Genomic DNA, 9,503 nt, shown 5'->3' with positions numbered 1-9,503 from the left:
TCATTGTTTCTATCCTTGCACTGAAATTAGTATTATTCTTCATTTGTTTTTAAGTCTTTTTTCTTCACAATTTGATAAATGTTTATGCTTGCTTAATTGCTAATCTGAAAAAATAATTATTAGAACTTTCATTTGTATATGAGACTATTTTATGTCCTTGTTGTATAGAGCAACTAACTACATTCCCTCAGCAGGAAAAAGATCCAGAAACAGAACTAATTCTAATTTCATTAAACACTTGTCCTCGATTAGTTTCCTTCAGTATCTTGAAATCACACGAACTGTGCACCAGTTTGTTTCACCAATTATTGCTTCAGCCAAGAGACAGAACCTAATATTCCCATGATCCCATTTTTTTAGGAATTATTTTTTATATCAAAAAGTCTCAAAGTTTAAGTGTATAAAATAACACATTAAGAAATGAATCACAAAATAATATGTGAATTAAAATAAACTAAACTTTAGTTATAAACCACCCTTTCTGAAATTTTTAAAAAAGCTGTTCCTAAAATATCTATAGATAATGCAATTATATAAAGGGCATTTTAAACAGAATTGTACATGATTTTTAAGGGAACATGTAATTTGAATTTCCTTAAAAATCAGCAATATATATTGAAGTAGTTATGGTAAAAAAAAAAAAAAAGAGAGACTGAAAAAATTTAAGACTGACAGTACCTCCCTGAAAGAAGAAGGGGCACAGGTCCGGTGGTAATCAGTATTAGTAAAACCTGGATTTTTTTTTTTTTTTAAGGTGTCATGGATGGTGGAGAGAATGTAAAAGGTTCAGAATATTTTGACATACAAATGTGAGATTGGTGTAGTGAAGCCATATAAGGAGATATATTATATTTACTAAGGCACAGAATTCTTCCCACATCCAAGAAGGTTCATGGTGAATTCTATCAGTAATGGCCGTCTTGCTTTCCTGAGCCAGTAAAATGAAAGCTGATTCATCCTTTCCTCACTGTGCCAGGATTTTGTGTCAGATTACATTTACTTTTACTTTGATCCTGGATTTTAAGTCCCATTTTTGATCAGAATAGTTTGAATCTACTCTCCAATTTTCATCTCAAGCAGTGTGGCACTGAGAGCAGGGCTGGTCTGATCAAAGATTTCACTGGGTGTGGATTTGGGTCTCATCCAGAAGACATCAAAGGCAACCTGACTGGGTCTTAAAGGCTGTTTCTGAGCTGATCCTTCAGCCGCCTGTTTCCTTGCCGAGATCCCAGTTCTTACTCTTGGCTTCCATGATGCTAATTTCTCTCTGCACCACTTACCCTACACACATTTTTTCCTTCATTTTCTCCATGTACTGTTAACACAAGCTGCTGTGTACAGAAAAAACTTATTAAATATATTAGTATTATTAAATATATATATTAAATATATCTAGTATTAAATACTAGATAAATATATCTAGTATTAAAAAAATACTAGAACCAAATTATAAGCTTCTTCCTTTCCCTCAGGGCAATTTTTCTTTCAAGATTTTTCCCATATGATTTTCCTTTTCTAGGTAAGACTTTATGTTCCTGGTCTTTTTTTAACCTGAATAATTGACTTTTTCAATCTCTGTCTTCTGCATCCTTGTCTCAAGGCACTTAATTGATTTCATAATACACTGATGGGTGGTGGCTTAAAACTTATTCAAATCATGCCCCAAAGCCTTCAGATATCACCAAAAAAACCCCAAAACTAATCAATTTTTTCCCCAAAAAACATCAAAGCATCTGCCTCTGAAATGAATCTAGTCCCTGTACCTAGAATATGTTAGCAATATTATATTATTATAAATAGTATTGTTTCTTTCTCTTGGATTACTATTATCATTGGACCTGTTGTTACTATTACAACTCTTAGCACAATTGCCACATTACTGCTATCATTACTACTAATATGTTGCAGTTCATATGATGCTTGATTCTACATCAAAACCTAGAGTTTTTTTTTATTTTTTTTATTTTTAAAGATTTTATTTATTTATTTGAGAGACAGAATGAGAGAGAAAGCCCATGAGATGGGGGGAGGGTCAGAGGGAGAAGCAGACTCCCTGCCGAGCAGGGAGCCCGATGTGGGACTCGATCCAGGGACTCCAGGATCATGACCTGAGCCGAAGGCAGTCGCTTAACCAACTGAGCCACCCAGGTGCCCAAAACCTAGAGTTTTTATTGTTCTACTGTCCTCAGATACTTGTTATTAACATCTGTGGTAGGTAGCCTTTAAAATTGTTCCCAGTGTTTCCTGTCTTTTGGTATTCATGCGATTGTTAATCCCTCCTGTTAATTGTGGGTTCCACTGGTGACTCACTACTAAAAATAGAATAGGACAAAAGGCACTTTGAAGAGCAGGTTACAAAAAGACTCTAGCTTCTGTCTTGCTTGTCTTCTCTTGCTCTTCTGCTTGCTGGTTCTGATGGAAGCCAGCTGACGTGTTGTGAGTTGACCTATGGAGAAACCACACAGGAGGGGACTGAGGCAGGCTTCTAGCCACCAGCCAGCAAGGGCATTAAGCTCTCAGGCCAACAGCCCTCAAGGAACTGATGCCTGCCAACAACCACATGATCAGACTTGGATGCAAATCCTACCCCAGTGGAGCCTTGATAGGATTACATCTGTAGCTCACAGCCCTAGGAGTAATTCTGACTCAGAGGACCCGGCTACATATAGTGTGTAGATTTCTGAACTACAGAAGCTCCATTGGCTTAACCTGCTATGTTTTGGAGTATTTTAATATGCAGCATTGGAAAACCCCAAAATTACCTTCCATAATTGAATTTGTTGTCTCCTTTATGGTTATATAATTATTTTTACATGTGAGAGACTGAAAAAATTGAGTAAAGAGATGTGAAAAAAGAAAAAAGAAAAGTGTATAGTTTGTTCATTAAATCTCAAAATGTAAAAACCATGTTGAATCAGATGAGTTTTATTAATAGTTAGCCCTCTGGTGTGTTTTATAAGACTGGTGCCTTGGTCAGCACTCTGATACTTGGATGACAGACTTTTTGAGAGCCTGGTTTCCTAAGTCCCACATGTTCTGGAGAGGTTATGCTTATTTTCTTCTCAGGGAACTAGATGTTGAAGGACCTGGAGTTTCTACCTCTCCACTCACCTTCCCTCTCCATTCCTATGCTTTCAATCACCTCTGCATTAGATTTTAGTAGTGACTCACATGATATAGACAGGAAAAGGGACCTCCAATCAATATGGTTTTCCCAGGCTGACACCCCATCTGTTTCTAGTCAACCTAGAACCCTTGTCAGTGGAGGATAAAAACCTCTGTGGGCTTTTCTTTCTAATGAAAACTGCCAGGAATATGAGTGTTGGTGCTGCTTGAGGCAGAAGCTCCCAGCACTTTTCTTTTCTTTTTTTTTTCTTTTTCTTTTTTTTTTAAGGGGGGTGGTGAGGAGCAGCAGAGGGAGAAAGACAATCTTAAGCAGGCTCCACACCCATTGCAGAGTCTGGCACAGGACTTGATCTCACAATCCTGAGATCATGACCCCAGCCAAAAATTGAGTCAGAGTCTTAACTGATGGAGCCACCCAGGCACCCCTCCCAGCTGTTTTTCATGATGACTTTTATTTCTTCCTCAAGTCCTGGACGCTTTCACATCAGTTTCTTCTTTCATTGCCCATCTCCAGATTTCTCTTTAAGCACTATTCAACAATTGCCCCTATGTGTTAAATCTAAGATTACCAAACTTATCTTTTATATATTCTGATTCTATAGAATCTGTATGTTTTACAAGTATCTCGGGTGATTCTTACCCACAGGGAAGTTCCAAAATCACAGGAAGACAACCTAAAACTGGGCCTGTGCTGACATACTACCTAAAAATAACAGTGGTACTGTATAGTTCTCTATTCTAAGCCATTTAAATTTTGAACCTCTTTAACTCCACACAATTTACAGTAAGCAATACCCTTTCCTTTAAAAAAAGACTATATTTTAATATTCACATAAATGAAAGTCAACACATCTATGCTACAGGCACTATATCACATTGGGATATAGATGAATCAGACATCTTTACCGGCCTTGGAAGGTCATACTCTGACAACACAGTTCAAATTGAAGTAAAAATGGAGAAAAAAAAATGCTCCAGAAAGGGAGAATTAGATGTATCAAGAATCTTATGGAGGGGTGTGAGTTCCAAACCACATGCAAGCACAGTAATTCTATCTAGGATTTTTAAATTCCAAGTCTAAAAGGAAATATATCAAGTCAGGTACTTCTTTTTATGGGATGAGGTGGGAAACAGGTTCTATGGAGCAAATCTTTATTTCACTCATACACTGCAAAGAATTAAATTCAAAGTTTTTACATGAGGAATATTAAATGACATAAGTGGTATTTATGAATATAAGAAAAATAGGGTCATTCCTGATGGTTTTGACTCTGACCCAGGAAAAAAATGTCAGTGGGGAGGAAGAAGAGTGTTTTGGAGGAAGAGGTTGGTAAAGAGACAATTAAATACTGATTAAATACTGAATAGTAGGATATGTTTTAAGAGGTGCTTGCAAATCACGTGTCTGTAACTCAGCAAGCAAACATACTTATTACATGCTAATAAGCTTGTCAATAATGGAAGTCAATGTGAGCAGATGAGAGGCTTTGCTTCTTTGCATGTCTGACCCTGAATTCTAAAATGCACCTTTGACATTACCTTTACCAATACATTTTGCCAAGTGACATAATTATGACCATTATAACATTAGGATATGTCAGTGTCTCCAATTCAAATTTAGGAAATGTGGATTTACTTTTTTGCCAGTAATTCTCAGAGTATATCTATAAAAAGCCCATTGACTTCCGGGATGTAGCTGTGCCCTTTACACGGTGTCATCATAGAGAGGACTTATTTCAGAACCAAATGAAGATTCAGTGGTGAATTTCTACCAACAGTTTATGAAATCTAAATCTTGGAGTTGCTGAGGTACAGTGTTCCTATCGAGTACTTTGTATAAAGTGGATTGGAATCTGATCTGGTCTTACATCTCCCTGACAGTCAATTTTGTGCCTTATTCGCAAATGTAGCACTTTGTGGGAAGCAGTTTGCCATCGATGTTACAAATCCTAATGAAGCACTTTACCTCCTGCCAGATTTCAGTTGGGAAGGCTTTCAAATGTGTTTCCATTTATACATGCCTGCTTTTTACCCTAGGTGCACAATGAAATCCTACTGAAGAATGTGTTTTATTTTCTATTTCCTTTCTCTGGGATATATGTTGAAAGACAGAAAATAGATTGGTGTCATAAAATGCAAAGAAAGAGAACCAATTATGTCATAAAAAACTGGATAGGCTTTGCCTAATGTAGGTGTATTGTTATAAATAAGAGATGTGTAGAAGTCAGTGGAATTTGGGATTTCGTTCTCCATGCCACTGATTTTAGTTTTATATCAATAGTGAGGCAGCAAGGATTCTATTTTCTTTTCTGCCAGTACCTGCTGGACCTCAGAAACTATACATAAAAGCCTGTAGTTTCAGTGTTTTAGAGAGCTCATTCCATATTTTTCTTCTCTCTGGCCTGGGGCCTTTAAGAACCACAAAGTCTGATGTAATTCTTTCCTTCGATCTCCTGTTGAGTTCATAGGTGTTCAGAATGGTTTGATACCTATCTAGCTGAATTCCTGGGACCAGATGAAATTTAGGTCTCCTCCAACATGGATGGAACTAGAGGGTATTATGCTAAGCTAAAAAAGTCAATCAGCAAAAGACAAGTATCATATGATATCACTGATATGAGGAATTTGAGAAACAAGAGAGAGGATCATAGGGGAAGGGAAGGAAAAATGAAACAAGACAAAACCAGAGAGGAAAACAAACCATAAAAGACTCTTAATCTCAGGAAACAAACTGAGGGTTGCTGGAGTGGTGGGGGGTGGGAGGGATGGGGTGGCTGGGTGATGGACATTGGGGAGGGTATTTGCTATGTGAATTATGTAAGACTGTTGAATCACAGACCTGTACCTTTGAAACAAATAATACATTATAGGAAGAAGAAGAAAGAAGAAAGAAGAAAGAAGAAAGAAAAGAAGAAGAAGAAGAAGAAGAAGAAGAAGAAGAAGAAGAAGAAGAAGAAGAAAGAAGAAGAAGAAGAAGAAGAAGAAGAAGAAGAAGAAGAAGAAGAAGAAGAAGAAGAAGAGGAGGAGGAGGAGGAAGAGGAAGAAGAAGAAGAGGAGGAAGAGGAAGAAGAAAAGAAGAAGGAGAAGAAGGAGAGGAAGGAGAAGAAGGAGAAGAAGAAGAAAGAAGAAAGAAGAAAGAAGAAAGAAGAAAGAAGAAAGAAGAAAGAAGAAAGAAGAAAGAAGAAGAAGAAGAAGAAGAAGAAGAAGAAGAAGAAGAAGAAGAAGAAGAAGATAGCAGGAAGGGAAAAATGAAGTGGGGGAAATCGGAGGGGGAGACGAATCATGAGAGACTATGGACTCTGAGAAACAAACTGAGGGTTCTAGAGGGGAGGGGGTGGGGGGATGGGTTAGCCTTGTGACGGGTATTAGAGGGCACGTTCTGCATGGAGCACTGGGTGTTATGCGCAAACAATGAATCATGGAACACTACATCAAAAAAAAATAAAAAAAGAACCACAAAGTCTGGGCACCACAGGAAAAAGTATTAAATATAATAAAAACATTAAAAGATAAACTATGCCAAATAAATAAAAACTGGAAAAATCACAAAAAAAATATTTAAACAAAGCGACTTGATTCGCTCTCTGACTATTCAGCACCATTTTTTATGACAATTCTAAGTCTAAGCCTGATCACAGTGGGAGATGAGCTTTGGTAAGCTGACAACAAAGGCTCTAACAATTATATATTTGGCTTCCATCTTTCAATATTTTTAAACTAAAACACATGGTGCCTTGAATAATCACTAACATGGTTTTGATTTAAACAACCATACTAGTCATGAGATTTATTCTTGTTTTATCACCCAAAGATAGAAAATTTAAAACCATGCTAATAAACCATAGTATTTTATCATTTGTTCATTTTTGTAATCATCAGTATCATTTGAAATCTTACTCAGAGAGGCATATATCTTTGGTTTCTGTGGCTGTAAGTATGATCAAGGTATAATAAAAAAATGCTGAACACAGATTTCAAAATAATTGTATAAAAGTATACTGTTGGTCTTCAAAGATAGCACTAATAATAACCCTATAGTGTTACTCTATGCAGGTGTTTTTCTAAATACTTCTCCAATCACTTCATCACATCTTCTCCCTGATGTTATTTTATAGATTAAGAAATTAAGGCCAGAGAACAGAAACATACCTGAGGTCCCCAGTGTTGTACATCCAGTAAAAAAACCAAGCAGGGATTTGAATCTGGACAGCTTGGTTCCAACATCAGGTTTTTAAACGCTACAATTTACCCCACCTCTCTGGCTCTCTCAGACTCTAGCCTAAGGATTTTGCAGCCATGTTAAGAAGGAATAAAAAAAAATCTATAAACTGGGAGCCACTCAAGCACTATTAGTTTTGTTCTGTAGTTATAGTTATAGTTATATATATGTATATATACACATTTTATATAATATATAATATATTATTAATATATACTTATTAATATTGTTATGTGTAACTATTATTATTAATTATATATTATATATATTATATATATATTAATAATGTGTATATATTATATATATTATATAATATATATATTTTATATATATATATAGTTATAGTTATAGTTTGAACTCTATAGTTTAGCTGCTGCTTCTTGGGTCTTTGGAGAGCTCCATTCATCTAACCCAAGATGGGAGAGGTTAGTTATCCCTGTCCAGTTGAATCTCTGGTTGGTCAGGCCCAAAAGCATTCCTGGAATAATCACAGGTCCCAAGCTTTTGCTATTGCTGGATATAACTGACCATAAATAAAAAGTATACTTAACTGAAACTTCCTGAGATTATGTGAACTGAACTCTCTTCCATGTTTTGATACTTCCTCTGCCTAGTCTTCTTTTCATTCCATTTGGGAGCACATCAGGGATTCCGCTACATGAAGTGAGAGACATATTCTTCTAATATTCCTACAGAAAGACTCATACCTTTGAGAACATATTTGGAACACTAGCTAAGGCTTTTTTCATATGATAGTATTATATAAAATAATTCAAAGTCCATTAAAGTTTATCAGGCTTGGAATTAGAATGATTTCCTACATCAATGACTAGGAATTGTAAAGAAGGGGGGAACATTTAAAACCCTTGAAGTTCTGAGTTACCAGAGCTGTGGACGGTATAAGCAATATTGTGGACAAGAAATTTGAAGGAGGGGCGCCTGGGTGGCTCAGTCGGTTAAGCGGCCGCCTTTGGCCGGGGTCATGATCCCAGGGTCCTGGGATCGAGTCCCACACTGGGGGGGGTCCCTGCTCAGCAGGGAGCCTGCTTCTCCCTCTCTCTCCCTCTGCTTGTACTCTCTCTGTCAAACAAGTAAAATCTTAAAAAAAAAAAAAGAAATTTGAAGGAAAACTAACTCATTAGCAGGATGGAGGATAGTCCTTGGATAAGGAAGATATCCCTCTTCTCTTTTCTCCCCTGCCCTTTTCCATTTCTTGTGTGTGGTTGTTAGATAACATACCCTTTTTGCAAGAGGCCACCCACAGTGATGGATTGGCAAAGGTAGCTTCAGACAGTTGCAGTTTTGGATAGTAAAGATTCTAATAGTCTCTGCACACAGAAAAACTGGAGACTTCATTATTCAGTTATCCATTTTGGTTTAGTGTATCAATCAAAATGAATAGCTAATAAAAATTAAATAGAATGTGTGTGGGCTGCAAAATATTATTAGTTTAGGGTGAAGATGAAAGTAGAATTATAAGAACACCTCCTTGAGGGCCTGTTTTCTTCCCCCTTGTGTTTTGTTTTTGTTTTTGTTTTTTGGCTTCTTTAAAGTATAAAATGTTATCAGTGGGTACTGATATGAGGTATGCTGGCCTCTGGTATTTTCTACCTCAGCAAAGAGGATATTGCTGAGATGTGCACAGCTGTAACAACTATGTCCTACATAAATGCATCTAGCCTGTCTTACACGACTTTTTATGTTCCCCGGGAACTGGGTCGATCTTATGAAGTTTTTAATCTCGTGTGTGTATGTGTTACATAAATTCAAAGGCCCCTGCAAAAATCTGTAAGTATACCTCTGTTTTTTTTCAAGGCAGTATTTTCAAAAAATTTTCTTAAAAAGCCTATTCTTATGAATAAATTAATGGCAATAACACTGCATTTGCACAAGTTTTGAGACCAAAAATTTCAGATGAGTTCAGAGGAAACACAGAAGCCAATCAGAAGAGAAATAAGTAAACAATAAACAAATACAACCACAAGAGTTTTACCTATGCATTAATAAAACATTTAACAATTTACATATTACATACAAGAAAAGCAGCATCTGATATTCGTAATAAACATTTCCCATTTCTTTCTCTCTTTTTTTTTTTGTTTTTTTTATTTTGACAGATAATGGTTACTTTATTTCTTTCTTTTTTTTTTAATTTTTT

The sequence above is a fragment of the Callorhinus ursinus genome, unplaced genomic scaffold (genome assembly GCF_003265705.2).
Source record: "Callorhinus ursinus isolate GAN/ISIS: 27379988/994484 unplaced genomic scaffold, GSC_fseal_2.0 scaffold42, whole genome shotgun sequence".
NCBI classification, from domain to species: Eukaryota; Metazoa; Chordata; class Mammalia; order Carnivora; family Otariidae; genus Callorhinus; species Callorhinus ursinus.
Note: the sequence above shows the minus strand (reverse complement) of the source record.